This window comes from Oryx dammah, unplaced genomic scaffold (genome assembly GCF_014754425.2).
Source record: "Oryx dammah isolate SB20612 unplaced genomic scaffold, SCBI_Odam_1.1 HiC_scaffold_28, whole genome shotgun sequence".
Lineage (NCBI taxonomy): Eukaryota > Metazoa > Chordata > Mammalia > Artiodactyla > Bovidae > Oryx > Oryx dammah.
Window position 1 is genome coordinate 5,356,580 of NW_024070212.1, and position 14,413 is coordinate 5,370,992.

General features: G+C 36.2%; 1 pseudogene; it reads left to right on the forward strand.

Annotated features, from left to right (window-relative positions):
- The first annotated feature begins 323 nt into the window (after positions 1–323).
- Positions 324–694, forward strand: LOC120855414 (annotated as a pseudogene).
- Positions 695–14,413: the final 13,719 nt, after the last annotated feature.

Here is a 14,413-nt window from a genome sequence, read left to right on the forward strand (position 1 = left end):
CTATAAAGAAAATCTCAGGAGGCAGAAGTTCACCTTTACTTTTGGGCACCAAACTATATTTGAGAAAGGACTATCACTCCTAAAATATACTACAGTCTCATTCTTCTTCCTTCCTGCTGGTCCTTTCCAATTTTTCTCTTGTTGTAAACAATTGAAGTGACTACCTTGTCAAGTTGAGAAATGGCACTACTTTCAAATATTATTCATATTTTAAGAAAGATATACTTTGTGAAGTAGACTTACCCACTGAGCCAGGTTCTGATACTGTAGCCCACTGCCATAACTATCTGAATCTTATCCTCAAGACAAGCACAAAAAAACAAATGTTAAGAGACAAAGTTCCGAGCCTCACCCCGCCCCACCCCGCCCTGCTGACTGGCCCAGCGAACCCACCGCAAACCAGCCAACGGCCCGCGGATCTGCCCTCCTTTGAGTGCACCGAGTCTGGTTCATCCAGTGTCGCAGCTATGAAAAAAAGTGGTTCAACAGCTCTGGCTGGAGGCCGGGCTCAATCAGGCGAAGGTTTCCCAGGCAGCTGCAGATATGAAACAATTCTGTCAGCAGAATGCTCAACATGACCCTCTGCTGACTGGAGTATCTTCAAGTACAAATCCCTTCAGGCCCCAAAAAGTCTGTTCTTTTTTGTAGTAAAACGAATCTTTACAAGGTTTTACAAACCATTTTTCATAAACCAGTGACTATTCAAAGGAAAAGCTAAATTTGAACCCTGTACAAAAGCCTCTCTGTAAAATGCCATACTGTACAAACTTCTACTTTTGTTAATCCTTAATGTCTACCTCTCTGAATATTCATAATTTTCTGTTTCACAAGGATAATTATTTTATATACACTGATGGCAGCATACAATAAAATATTTAGTTTAAAAAAAGAAACAAATACAGTCATTGCTCATATAACACTCAAATTTATGTAGAATCCTTTGCCTGGCACATATTTAGGCTCTCAAAAGTTATTTGTTAAATAAGATGATAAAGATGGATATTGGAAGAATATAAAACTACTGCAATTACCACATGTGAGGAAACTGAATGATAAAATAGTGAAGAAATATTCTTAAGCCATGCATTTAATGGGTATTTGGTCACAAGTACCCTAGGTTCAGAGCCTAAGAAATTAACCATTTAGCTAAATCACATCCACTATAAGGTGGTATTCTTGCCTGTAATGCTAATATATTACCCAGCCCTCTTTTAACAGATACCCTGAGTCTTCTACAAATCCAACCAAGAAAATTATAGAAATGTAATACATAAAGCAAACTGTAACTTGCTGCTGCTGCTGCTAAGTCGCTTCAGTCATGTCCGACTCTGTGCGACCCCATAGATGGCAGCCCACCAGGCTCCATCCCTGGGATTCTCCAGGCAAGAACACTGGAGTGGGTTGCCATTTCCTTCTCCAGTGCATGAAAACAAAAAGTGAAAGCGAAGTCACTCAGTCATGTCCAACTCTTCGCGACCACATGGACTGCAGCCCACCAGGCTCCTCCGTCCATGGGACTTTCCAGGCAAGAGTGCTGGAGTGGGTTGCCATTGCCTTCTCTGTAACTTGCTAACAGCTTCTAACTCATTTTTTATTTGTAACCTGTTTTAGGTAAAGTTATCCTATCTCCAGATTGGTTAGCAGAGGGTCTGAAAAAAAATTCTTTAATAGACATTTAACCAGAGTTATCACTGATACTGTGGAAGATAAAATGAATTCTCATTCAGATAATTTAATATCCATGAAGAGTTAAAATGAACTAGTTAAAATGAAAAAGAATACTCAATTTGGTGAAAATGACCCCAAAGAATTACATTCTCCAGTCTTAAACCTCAATTACCAAAAACTTATTGACCTCTATTTAGATCTACTTTGGTGATTTCTTTCACTACCTGAGGATTCCAAAAGAAAATGATCAATTCAATTTTCCAATAGATGTAATTTACTGTGAATCAATGGTCGTAGAGTGAGACTGATGAGATATGTAAGTATAAAGGTAATTGGAATTGAGTTTCTGGGTAGAAAGGACTTACAGATATTGGAAGGGAAAGATCTAGAATTAACACCTTTGTTGAATTGGAATTGGAAGTTCTGTGTGAATTCATGGTATTTATAAACTTCCCTGGTGGCTCAGCTGGTAAAGAATCCACCTGCAATGCAGGAGACATGGATTTAATAGGAAGATGCCCTGGAGAAGGAAACAGCTATCCACTGCAGTATTCTGGCCTGGAGAATTCCATGGACTGTATAGTCCGTGGGGTCACAATGAGTCAGACATGACTGAGCAACTTTCCCTTTCACCTTCACCCTTCATAAATATATAAGCATATATATATATATCATATATCACATTATATTAGATACCATTATATATCAATTATCTATTGGTACCGACACAAAATGCATATTTAAATATGCATAAAAATGTACACATAACGTACATAATGTATTAGTTTCCTGAGCTGCTAAGCAAATTATTGATTACTAGAAACTTGGTGACTCAAAGTAACAGAAACTTATTTTCTCACAGTTCTGGAGGCCAGAAGTTTAAAATTAAGATATTGGCAGGGTTGGTTCCTTCTTCATTCTCTGAAAGATATTCTATTCCGTCACTTTCTTCTACCTCTGGGTAGCTGTCCTTAATCATTGTCTTCAGTCCATGACATTGACATTGGCTTGTAGCCATATCACTATAATCTGTCTCACATGACCTTCTTCTCCATTTGTGTCTGTGGCTCTGTACTCCTTTTCCCTTCTCTTATAAAGACACCAGTGATGGCATTTAAGACCCACCCAATCCAATATGATCTCATTTTAACTTAACAAGTTCCATCTGTCAACATTCTGTCTAAAAAAGTCACAGTCTGAGGTTCTGGGTGGACATGAGTTTTGGGAGGAGACTATTTAACAAATTATGCACATTCCCAGCATTCTCTGGTGAGAGAGCTTGGTAATACTGACACACTGAAAGTAATGAGCACACCCAGTTTCCAGATCTTGGTTTCTAAATGCCCTTGTTAAGTAAAAAGAACCAGGGATAACTGATGAAGTGAAGTGATGGATAATTCAGGGTCATTATACAATTCTTTCTACTCTGGAGTCAGAAGCCACTGATCAATGAAGAGTCAGAAAAGAAAAGGTCAAGAGTGAGAGTAGAGAGCAGAGCTCTACTGGAAGTGCTATACTTTGTGACTCTATCATTTTTTTGTCAACCTATTATCAGTTATTTGTATGAATATGGACAAAACACATAAGTGTGAAGGCTTTCATTTCTACAGTGAGATTAGAATTAGCTGTCGGCCTAGAAGATCATAATCTCTCGAGTTCCCTTTCATCTTTAGGAGATATGGATTATGAAACACCTCTGAAACAGAGGGGATACTGCAACCTGAAAACTGGGTTTGCCTCTTAGTGTGTCAAACCAATAGATACAACCAAGTCAAAGACTGGGAGAAGGGAGGATTGAGTATTATTTGCAGCAAGTAAGGAGAATATCAGGGATCTTTCTCAAAGCAGTATCTCTTCAAACTGCAAAACTGGGAAAGCTTTAAGCTAAGGGTACATATTTATGAAAGGATTTGAACAGAGGAGAATTCAGCGTAAAATTGGGGCGAAGACTGACAGAGTCCAAACTTGGGCTAATTGAAGTCAGGAGGATCAATATCACTATCCCATTCTCCACCTGAGTCGGGACTTTAGTGTGTGAGGAACTCTCAGTGGAGCAGAATACTTCTACTAATAGTTATTTGGGTGCTCTTTGAGAAAGTCCCTTCACATTTCTTTGTTTCTGCTTCTTATTTTTCATAGGAGAAAGGTATTGTAAATCAATGATTTTTCTAGCCAAAAACTTTATCATAACAAAATCTTATACCAAGTTCAAATACTTAAAAATTTTAACTAAAGCTGGTATAGTGAAAGTGGGGATTAAAAGCCTGAAGTTGAGGGTTGAGTCAACCCTTCTAGATGAAGCTGTTAATCCCAGGGAATGACTCAGACTAAACAGTTATATTACAATCCCACTATCATCAAATTGATTTGTATGCAGTTTGGAATTGCTATACATTTTTATATAAAAATGAGACACACCTGAATTAGCTCTGTATTTCAAGTCTCATAATTTTTTCCCCACAAATCAAAACATGGTACACTTCCAAAGTCAACTCTTAGAGGTTTCAAGAAAAAAATTGCATGTTAAATTCCCAGGACATTTTTATCCTATACCTAGGGTTTGCCTTAAGGGCAGGCTGAGACCTCTCCATGACCCAGCTCTGTCTGTCTCAGGGAAGAGAGGTATCTCTCTCTACTAGATAAACTTTTCCTCACAGGATTTATGGCCACCCACTCTCTGGCCTGCAGGTCAAGGCATAAATGAAAAAGAAGGTCACATAGGGGAATTGCTAACAATTTAATGAGACAATCAGGGTTTTGGCCCTGAGGTCAAACACCTTTGAAGATTTCAGGTTATTTCTCAGGGAAAATGTTTCTGGCTGTGGCTCCTTCAGCAACCTACATTCTAATCTCATTATCCCTAATGAATGACATAACCATTCTTGGCAAGTCTGTTTCCCCTTTCTGAAGCCTCACCTTTCTCACATTTGAAGGAGATTGGCTCCTGATAGACTGCACTGAGGGGCTCTAGTGATTAAGAAGATAAACTTAAGTAAAGTGCAAGCTCTTTAATGAAGGGGTGTTACTGGAATATCAAGTCCTATCATGACTCACAGAGGAATGTGCCCCCAAATATAGGTTCTTGGGGAGTCATTAAGGCTTAGTCGTGTGTACCGAAGGGGGAGTGAGTGCTGAGCCTTCTTGCTAATGTATATGGTTTCACTGTTATCAAGTCAACATGGCACTTAATGAAGGGGCAGGGCCACCTTCACTGAATTGATGACTGAGCTGTTCAGCTAATACTTAGGTGGTGAGAGTGGAATGTTAAGTGCTTTTTAACAGTTGCTAAGCAAACATTAAAGTATTTACATCATGGTCATTTGTTTCTTACCCAAGTTCCTAGTAAATAAGTATGGCATTGAAGTTAAATGGAGAACAAAACTAAACTCAAACTTCTCCACCTAGGAGTTCTAGGACTAAACTGCAAGAGAAATGATCCTTTAAGGGAGAGCAATGAATTGAAATAAACAGAGCCTAGTTCAACTGATCCTGTGCCTGGCTTTTTCAGAGATGCTTTGCTAGGACCAGATTCTGTAGTGAGTAGCATTCCACAGCACCTCTGAAACAGTGCTGTCTGTAACGACTGATCATTGAGATGGCCACCAGTAAAACAGACTAATCACATGATGGCTTTTGCTGGGGTAGGGGGTTGGGGGGGGGAGGGAATTTGGCAAGAGAAAATCACACACTTGCTCACTAAGAATTACATATTTATAATAAATGATTCATATATCATATAAATAACCTTACTGATAGGTTCAACTTGAGCCAGACCCCTGGAGATTTTACCAGCCTTTCACATTTTCCCCAGTCTTTTCACATCTTGTATTGTGATAGAATCAATATATCTGATAGAGATACACTTCAGTTCCCTAAATGATATAATTGAGTACACATTTTATTAGCCTGCATTTTATTGGCTTACACTCCCTTTAACCTACATTTCCACTCACTGACAATGCAGTAATAACAGATGTCCATAGCCCTACATATAATATATAGCAATATCTCAGACTCTTCTCTATTTTTAAAGAAAGATCATCGTGTTGCATTCATTTTTGTTTTGTTTTACTTGTGTTTTGTGGTCCATATAGGGTGAACAAACTATGGCTCCTTGGTCAGATCTGACCTGCTGTTTTTATTGAAAAACTTTTATTGAAGCACATCTATAGCCACTCATTCATGTATTGTCTAGAGCTGTTTTTGTACTACAGTGGCAGAGCTGAGTGACTGTGACAGAAATCATGTGCAATGCAAAGCCTAAAATACTGACTCTCTGGGCCTTTTCTGAAAAAGTTCGTCAATCCCTGGCCAATACTAATTTGAAAATTAGCGTTCTTGGCGTGACCCATGTAGTAAGCAATGGTGTGCCAGAGCCTGTTCACTTCATGAGAGCTGACTGTGTACATCTCTTCTCACCTATGTATTTCATGATGTCCTGTTGGAAGCAGGAAATAAGCCAGGAACGGAGAATTTACACCAACATACACCACAGATCAGATTTTCTTTTTCCACAAAGAATTGGTTGCTAAATCTTTTCTAGCACATCACTGGTAGTAACCCTTTATTAGTCAGAACCCCTACTTATGATCAGTAGTAGATTTGCAGCCATAGGACAGAGATCTTATTAGCAATGTGGAACCAATCTATGTTAAAGAACCTCAGTGGATTTTGAAGTATCTAATTTTACTAATTATAAAAATCCAGCTTAAGTCTTAGGAAACACAAAGAATAACATACTTGTAAATTCACCATTGTACATACTGTAATAGTATTATAATTTTATTCAATATGACATGAGTTCATTCAGTACCTACTATGTGCCAGACACTCTTAAGAAACTAAAACATCATGTTTACTTGCACTGACAGTTAACTAACAGCTTAGTTAAAAAAGTAAAATAATCATATATTACTTATAAATCCTCATTTCAATCAAATCCAGAGCAGATTCAATCAAAAGCAGATTAAGCCAAAATGGGATATATTGTATTATGAGGATAAAAGTGTATATCTCAAGGAAAAACCAACTATAGAAATGTAACTAGGTATTAAAGAAGATAATTCAACCAGGAACTCCAGCTCTGCCAGCATACTTTCTTTCCCTTCTTCCTTTTCCCTTCTTTGAAGTGTTTACTTCAATCTTCCTTCATGAGCAAACTTCTGTTTCTCCTTACATTCATGCTAAACACAACTTCCAATAGATATATTTACATTCTATATTTTAGCATCCAAGAAAGATTGTGATTTCCAAATATAGAAACCCCAGCTCCAACAATTGTGGCAATTGAGTGTCCATATAGAGTTATGTGGAAGGGTGAGAAATTCATAGGAGTGCCAAGTAGGATATAAATAACTTGCTTTTTCTCTCCATACCCTCTGGCACTCTGGATAACTTAGTTTGGCATTATTAGTACGTAGATTATTCCCCTACTCCTACTTGACTGAGGGGAAGTCTCCCTCTGTGGAATTCTAGCATGTACTCTTTCACTGCCACATACCTGTAGCAAAAGGACAGAAACAGTATACAGACTGATAAAGCAGAAAGATCTTATAGGTTGTAAGCTCAAAAGCTTTGAGTTCAAGTCCTTACCCCAAAACTTACTAACCAGCAACTAGAGCAAGTTGTTTAATCTCTATAGCTATTTATTTTCTAACCTGTCAAAAAGAAGAGGGTAAGTTTTCAATACAACTAGGTATATGTCTATTTAACCCTAATTTCACATAGAAAATAATTATAAAATATAAGAAATATATATATTATATATATTGTATATGAAATAATAACATGAAAATAGTGGGGAGTGAACAAAAGCAAACAGAGTCTTAGGAGAAGCCATATTTTTTAAGAAGTGGCCTATTTGGGATAATTTTCCTGTTTTTACAGGCTAAAACTTGATAGCTGGCCAGAGTCAGTGCTATGCTGAGCAACTAGAACACTAACAGAAACCCAGCAGCCTTCTGAGCTGAAGAATTACAGATCAGTTTAAGGCAACCACTAGAAAGTGAAAAAGAAATTCTGAGAGAAGGAGACTATGTATGCAGGAAATGGACTCAAAACATCTTAGCCAAAGTCAATGTATCTGGACTGAGATTAGAATGGCTATCCATGTCACAAAATTTGGATCTGAGCCCAACCAATTTAATTGCCCACTAAAATGAAAACATAAATGAGTTTTTAATGAATATAACAGAAACTAGAATCTACAACAGAAACCAGCATTTATATAGCATAATATTCACAATGATTTGAGATTCAATTCAAATCACTTGTCATATGCAGACATAGGAAAATGTGACTTAGTCTCAAGTAAAAACACAAAAACCTGAGCTCACTTATAAGATCACAACATATTTAAGTTAGGATGCAAGAATTTTTAAAGTAGCTACTGCAACTATGTTCCATACTTTAAATAAAAATATATATTAACAATAAATTATATGATTGGAAATTCCAGGAAAGAAATAGAAACTATTAAAAAATAACTGAATGGAAATTCCAGAATTAAAAAGTAGAATATCTAAAATGAAAAATAAATTGAGATGGATTTGAAAGAAAAGCAAGTGTCTATTAGCTCTAAAGAAAGTAATAATTCAAAGAAGACCAAGAAAGAGGCATTTCAAATATGCCTTTAATAAAGCTACTTTGGTGAAAATAAAAGCTGATGAGTACACTTGAACAAAAAAAAAATCACTGAATGGACTTGTATGTATAATGAAGAGGAAAGAAAAATAAATTGGTTAAAATAAAGAGAGAACAATAGAAACTATTGAAATCTGAAAAAGAAAGTGGAGATTATTGTGGAGAGTAGAAAGAAGAGTTTTAGAGACCTGTGGAACAATATAAGAAAGCCTACAATGTTTTATCTCTCATTCCAGAAAGCAAGGAGGCAGAGAATATGGCAGAACATATTTTAGGAATTATATGTAGAAAATTTATCATTTTAATGAAAGACATATTCACAGATTCAAGATACAACAAACATCAAACAAAATATACATGAGAACCTTGCCTAGTAACATAAGAGTCAGACTGATCAAAGCATAGATTTAAAGAAAAACTGAAAGGCAGCCAAGGAAAAAGAGCACATTTCACATGGGAAGCGCTATGAGTCACTTTTCAGTTGACTTCTCATTGGAAACTATGAAGGTCAGGAAACAATGGAAGACAGCGAACCAAAAACTTTAACATGGTGAAATTAGAAATGTAAAAAAAGAAAGAAAGAAAGAAAGAAAACTGTTTACCCAAAGTTCTATATGTTGCAAAAATACTGTTTAAGAAGCAAAAATTGTTGTGAGCATATCTACTTTACAAGGAAAGCAAAAGGGCATTCATCAAACTGAAGGAAATAATAAGAACAATAAAAAAAGAAATTTGTGTAAATGTAAAAGACTACTATTCCTTATAATTTTATTAAACTATTAGATACAGTAATCTCTATGATTTCTCATTAAATAAATTGCTTTATAGGATCAAGTGTACATTTAATATGAAAGACAAGTAAAGATTCAGGGATGTGGTACATAGTACACAGACTATATATACAGAGTACATCATGAGAAATGCTGAGCTGGAAGAAGCACAAGCCGGAATCAAGATTGCCAGGAGAAATACCAATAACCTCAGATATGCAGATGACACCACCCTTATGGCAGAAAGTGAAGAGGAACTAAAAAGCCTCTTGACGAAAGTGAAAGTAGAGAGTGAAAAAGTTGGCTTAAAGCTCAACATTCAGAAAACAAAGATGATGGCATCTGGTCCCATCACTTCATGGGAAATGGGGAAACAGTGGAAACAGTGTCAGACTTTATTTTTGGGGGCTCCCAAATCACTGCAGATGGTGATTGCAGCCATGAAATTAAAAGATGCTTACTCCTTGGAAGGAAAGTTATGACCAACCTAGATAGCATGTTGAAAAGCAGAGACATTACTTTGCCAACAAAGGTCCGTGTAGTCAAGGCTATGGTTTTTCCAGTGGTCATGTATGGATGTGAGAGCTGAACTGTGAAGAAAATTGAGCACAGAAGAATTGATGCTTTTGAACTGTGGTGTTGGAGAAGACTCTGGAGAGTCCCTTGGACTGCAAGGAGATCCAGCCAGTCCATTCTGAAGGAGATCAGCCCTGGGATTTCTTTGGAAGGAATGATGCTAAAGCTGAAACTCCAGTACTTTGGCCACCTCATGCGAAGAGTTGACTCATTGGAAAAGACTCTCATGCTGGGAGGGATTGGGGGCAGAAGGAGAAGGGGACAACAGAGGATGAGATGACTGGATGGCATCACTGACTCAATGGACATGAGTTTGAGCAAACTCTAGGAAATAATGAAGGACAAGGAAGCCTGGTGTGCTGCAGTTCATGGGTCACAAAGAGTCAAACACAACAGTGATTAAATAGCAACAAGAGAACTATAAACTTTGGACAAGTAAGAAAAGAAACTGTCTGAAAGCACCAGAAAGTGAATAAAAACAAGAAGCTTCTTTTGGGGTGCCTACAGTTAAAGGAGGTAGCTGTTTCGAGTTACTCACTTTTACTGTATTTAGAGTGTGGGCCAACACAGTCAAAATGAGACAGGTACTGGGAGTACCAGTGGAAAATAATGGCAGACATTCTTGCTCGGGTAATCAGAGTGCTAAACCTGGGGAACCATGGAAACTGAAGTTGGGTTGAGGGAGTCCTTCAAAGGAAAAATCAGAGATGTATTTCTGTCTAGATAATCTTTAGCTGACTTAACAATACATTTATGGAGCATATGCAAAGAAACTCAGCTAAAGACAGTATATTTCAATTTAGATTGAAAAAAATATCATCTAAGAAAGAGCAGTTTATGTCCAACCAAGTTAGTGTTTATTAAAACAAAGGAATCAACACTCATTTGAGAAAAATATTAAAATCCAGAGTATCAACACCTTAATATTCATAATGCTCAGAATATAATTCAAATCACATATGAAACTAGAAGCTAGTCCCAAGAGACTAAGACCAACTAAGACCAACTCTAAAGCTATCTAGCTATTGAAATCAGCAGAAAAGGATTTTCAAGTAATTAATAAGATACTTTTCAATGAAGTAAAGGAAAATAGACTTATAATACATGGAAAAGAAGGAAATGTCAGCACATACACAGAACAACAAAATAGAACCAAGTCGAAATTCTAGAATTGAAAAAGCAATTTTGCAATTTTTTTTTTAAAAAAACACTGAATGGAAATGATAGAGTAAAACTTTGTTAATGTTACTAGATCAATAGAAATCATGCATATAAAGATACTGAGAATCAGTTCAGTTCAGTTCAGTTGCTCAGTCTTGTCCAACTCTTTGCAACCCCATGAATCGCAGTATGCCAGGCCTCCATGTCCATCACCAACTCCCGGAGTTACCCAAACTCATGTCCATCAAGTCGGTGATGCCATCCAGCCATCTCATCCTCTGTCATCCCCTTCTCCTCCTGACCCCAATCCCTCCCAGCATCAGAGTCTTTTCCAATGAGTCAACTCTTCACATGAGGTGGCCAAAGTATTGGAGTTTCAGCAAATATATAGAAAAAATAGAACTTCAAGGAACTGTTGTATGACATCAAATTTTCTCATATGTATAATTAGAGTCCTAGAAGAAGAAGAGTGATAGAATGGGGCAAGAAAATATTTTAGAAAATAATGACTAAATATTTCCAAAATTTGATTCGAGACTTAAATTTACTATTCCAAGATACACAGTGACAACCAAGCAAAATTCACACAAGAAAGTCATAATTAGTCATATCATCAGTTCAGTTCTGTTCACTTGTTCAGTCGTGTCCGACTCTTTGTGACCCCATGAATTGCAACACGCCAGGCCTCCCTGCCCATCACCAACTCCCAGAGTTCACTCAGACTCACGTCCATCAAGTCAGTGATGCCATCCAGCCATCTCCTCCTCTGTCATCCCCTTCTCCTCCTGCCCCCAGTACCTCCCAACAGTCATATCATAGGCCACCACTAAAAAACAAAGATGAAGAGTAAATCTTGAAATTTGTAAAAGAGAAATTAAATATTACATGAAGAAGACCAACAAATCAATTATGGGTCAGTTTCTAATCAGAACCTGTGGAAGTCAGAAGACAATAAAGTAATGTTTTTAAAATGCTGAAAGAAAAACTATCAACCTCAAATTTTACATGCAGCAAAAAGATTTCTTAAAAATTAAGAAAAGAATATTTTGGATAAATAAAAGCTAAAATCTACACTATAAGAAATATTAAAGTAATTCTTCAGGCTGGGGAGATAAAAGAATGGTCCCAATAAACAATATCAATTGTCTTGTTGGCAATAATAGAAGTTTATACCCGTATATCTGTGTAATGTACTTTCTTTTCAAGTATACATGGTACATTCACAAAGGTATAATTCATACTGGACAATAAAACCAGTATATTTAACTTTTAAAAATTTGAAATAATAATATAGAGAATATTTTCTGACCACATGGAATTAAGCTGGGAATCAATAAAGAAAACTATCCTTGAAATCCTTAGCATTTGGATATTAAACAATACACTTCTAAATAACTTATGGACCAAAGAACTAAACGATATAAAAATTCTCAATTGAATAAAAATTAAAATGTAATATATCAAAGTAAAGAAGCAAATGAACTGCTTTCAAGGAAATTTTTGAAAGTGAACAAGACTGGATAATAAACATTTCCTGATTTCAAGATTTAAACAAAGCCAAATAGTAATGATAGTGTGATATTGCCATAAAATTTGAAAAGTAAATTAATGAAATAAACTAATCCAGAAATGCACTTACAGTTATATGGCATTTGATGTTTGATAATGCACCAGAGCAATGAAGGGAAGAAAAGACTTTTCAACAAATGGTGCTAGTATAACAAATTCTATATGGAGAAGAAATGAACCTCACAACTTATACAAAAGTTAATTTGAAATACATTTGAATATAAATTCGAAAGCCTTAGGACATTTACAGGTAAAACTTGGGTTTAGACAAACGTTTATTAGTTCAAAAATTCCAATGATAAATTATAATTCACAATTAAATTGTTTGTTTTCTCATCCAAACATATCATTATAAACAAAACAAAGCAGACTTTCCTAGTGATTCAGTGGTAAAGAATCTACCTGCCAGTGCAAGAGATGCAGGCTCAGTCCCTGAGAGAAGGAAAGGGCAACTCACCCCAGTGTTCTTGCCTGGAACACCTTCACCAGAGAAGCCTGGCGGGCTGCAGTTCATAGGGGCCCCGAATTGGACCCTACGAAGCAACTGAGCACTCTGCAAAACCCTTTCACATTTCAGATTGCTTCTGTCTCTTCTATCTTTCTCCCTTTTCATTTTGAGGGCCCATGTGATTTTTAATACCTTGATTTCATCAGGATAATCCAGCATAATCGCCCTATAAGCATAAACTACATACATTAAAGTCTTTAATTCTGTTTATAAAGTTTTCTCTCTGTATAATAGCATATTCACATATCCTGGAGTTTAGAACATGAACATTTATGATTTGCCATTATTTTGCCTTTCATACCAGTGCTCATTATAATATTCTTTTCAATCCTTTTCTGTAATATGCTGTGGGAAAGGGAGGTGTGCAGTAATATCTACCATATTTAATAAGAGGCCTATGGTGAACTCAAGTGAAATATGTAAACAATATAAAGTGGTATTTAAGTAAAATTCATCATCCTAATGCTTCAACTTAGCAGCCAATTTTTTTGAACATGAGGTATTTGTTGAATTAAAAAAGATTCATTGAATGGATAAAATCTACATCTATGATTTGAATTTTGACTTCTCTAAATTTATCCTTTCAAACTGTCTTTAATAAATCTATGTTTCAACCATGAGACTCGTCTAGTCCTTGGAAATTCCAAATCTCTCAATTATTGGGCAATGCTGTTTATGATATCTGTAACACACTTATTTCACTTCCTTGGCTTTTAAAATCTTTCTTCTTTCTCTCTGCCATCCTATTCTTGCTAGTCAGAAATTCCCATTTATCTTTACAGTTATTAAACTTCACTTTTGGTTACACCAAACCCCTACATTAAATCAGGTCCCCTTGCTGTGGACTTCATATTTATTAAATAGATAAATGAGTTGTTTATTTTCTATATTTATTTTCTATATTCTCATACTTCATTTGTTTTCTATATTCTCATGCTTCATTCTAAATATATATTTTAATCTTGTCTTTTCCACTCTTAATTCTAGACTCTATGAAGGAAGGAACATTGTCTGTCTTATTCACTACTGTATGCTTAGCACTTATCACAAGGCCTAGCAAACAATGGGTGTTTGATAAATACTTATAAAATGAATCAATCAATGAATAGAATTAATGGATAGGAAACTCAGCATTTTCCTAGGATCAGTATTCAACATAGTGGCCTTAAATATCTGGTGTGACTCTTGAACATTTTATGATATTCTGTATCAGTTTTTCATATGAGGTACCTAGTTCAAATTTTCTGCCTTACTGAATTTCTCAAATATTCCCTCTGGACTAGAAATCCTGCGTTTACTGCCTGATCCATTCAGCCTGTCTCATCTCAACTTCTTGCTTGACAAATAGAAGATACCTGTCAAAATTGTCTTGCACAGCCAGAGTTCTGGTTCTAGACCTTTCTAATTAGCAATGCTGAATTGTCCCACACCTCACTCAGTCCTCGCAGGATAATCTTAAAAATAACAACAAGCTAAAGCAAGCTTTACACATTGCCATCCAGTGATAGATATCTTTATT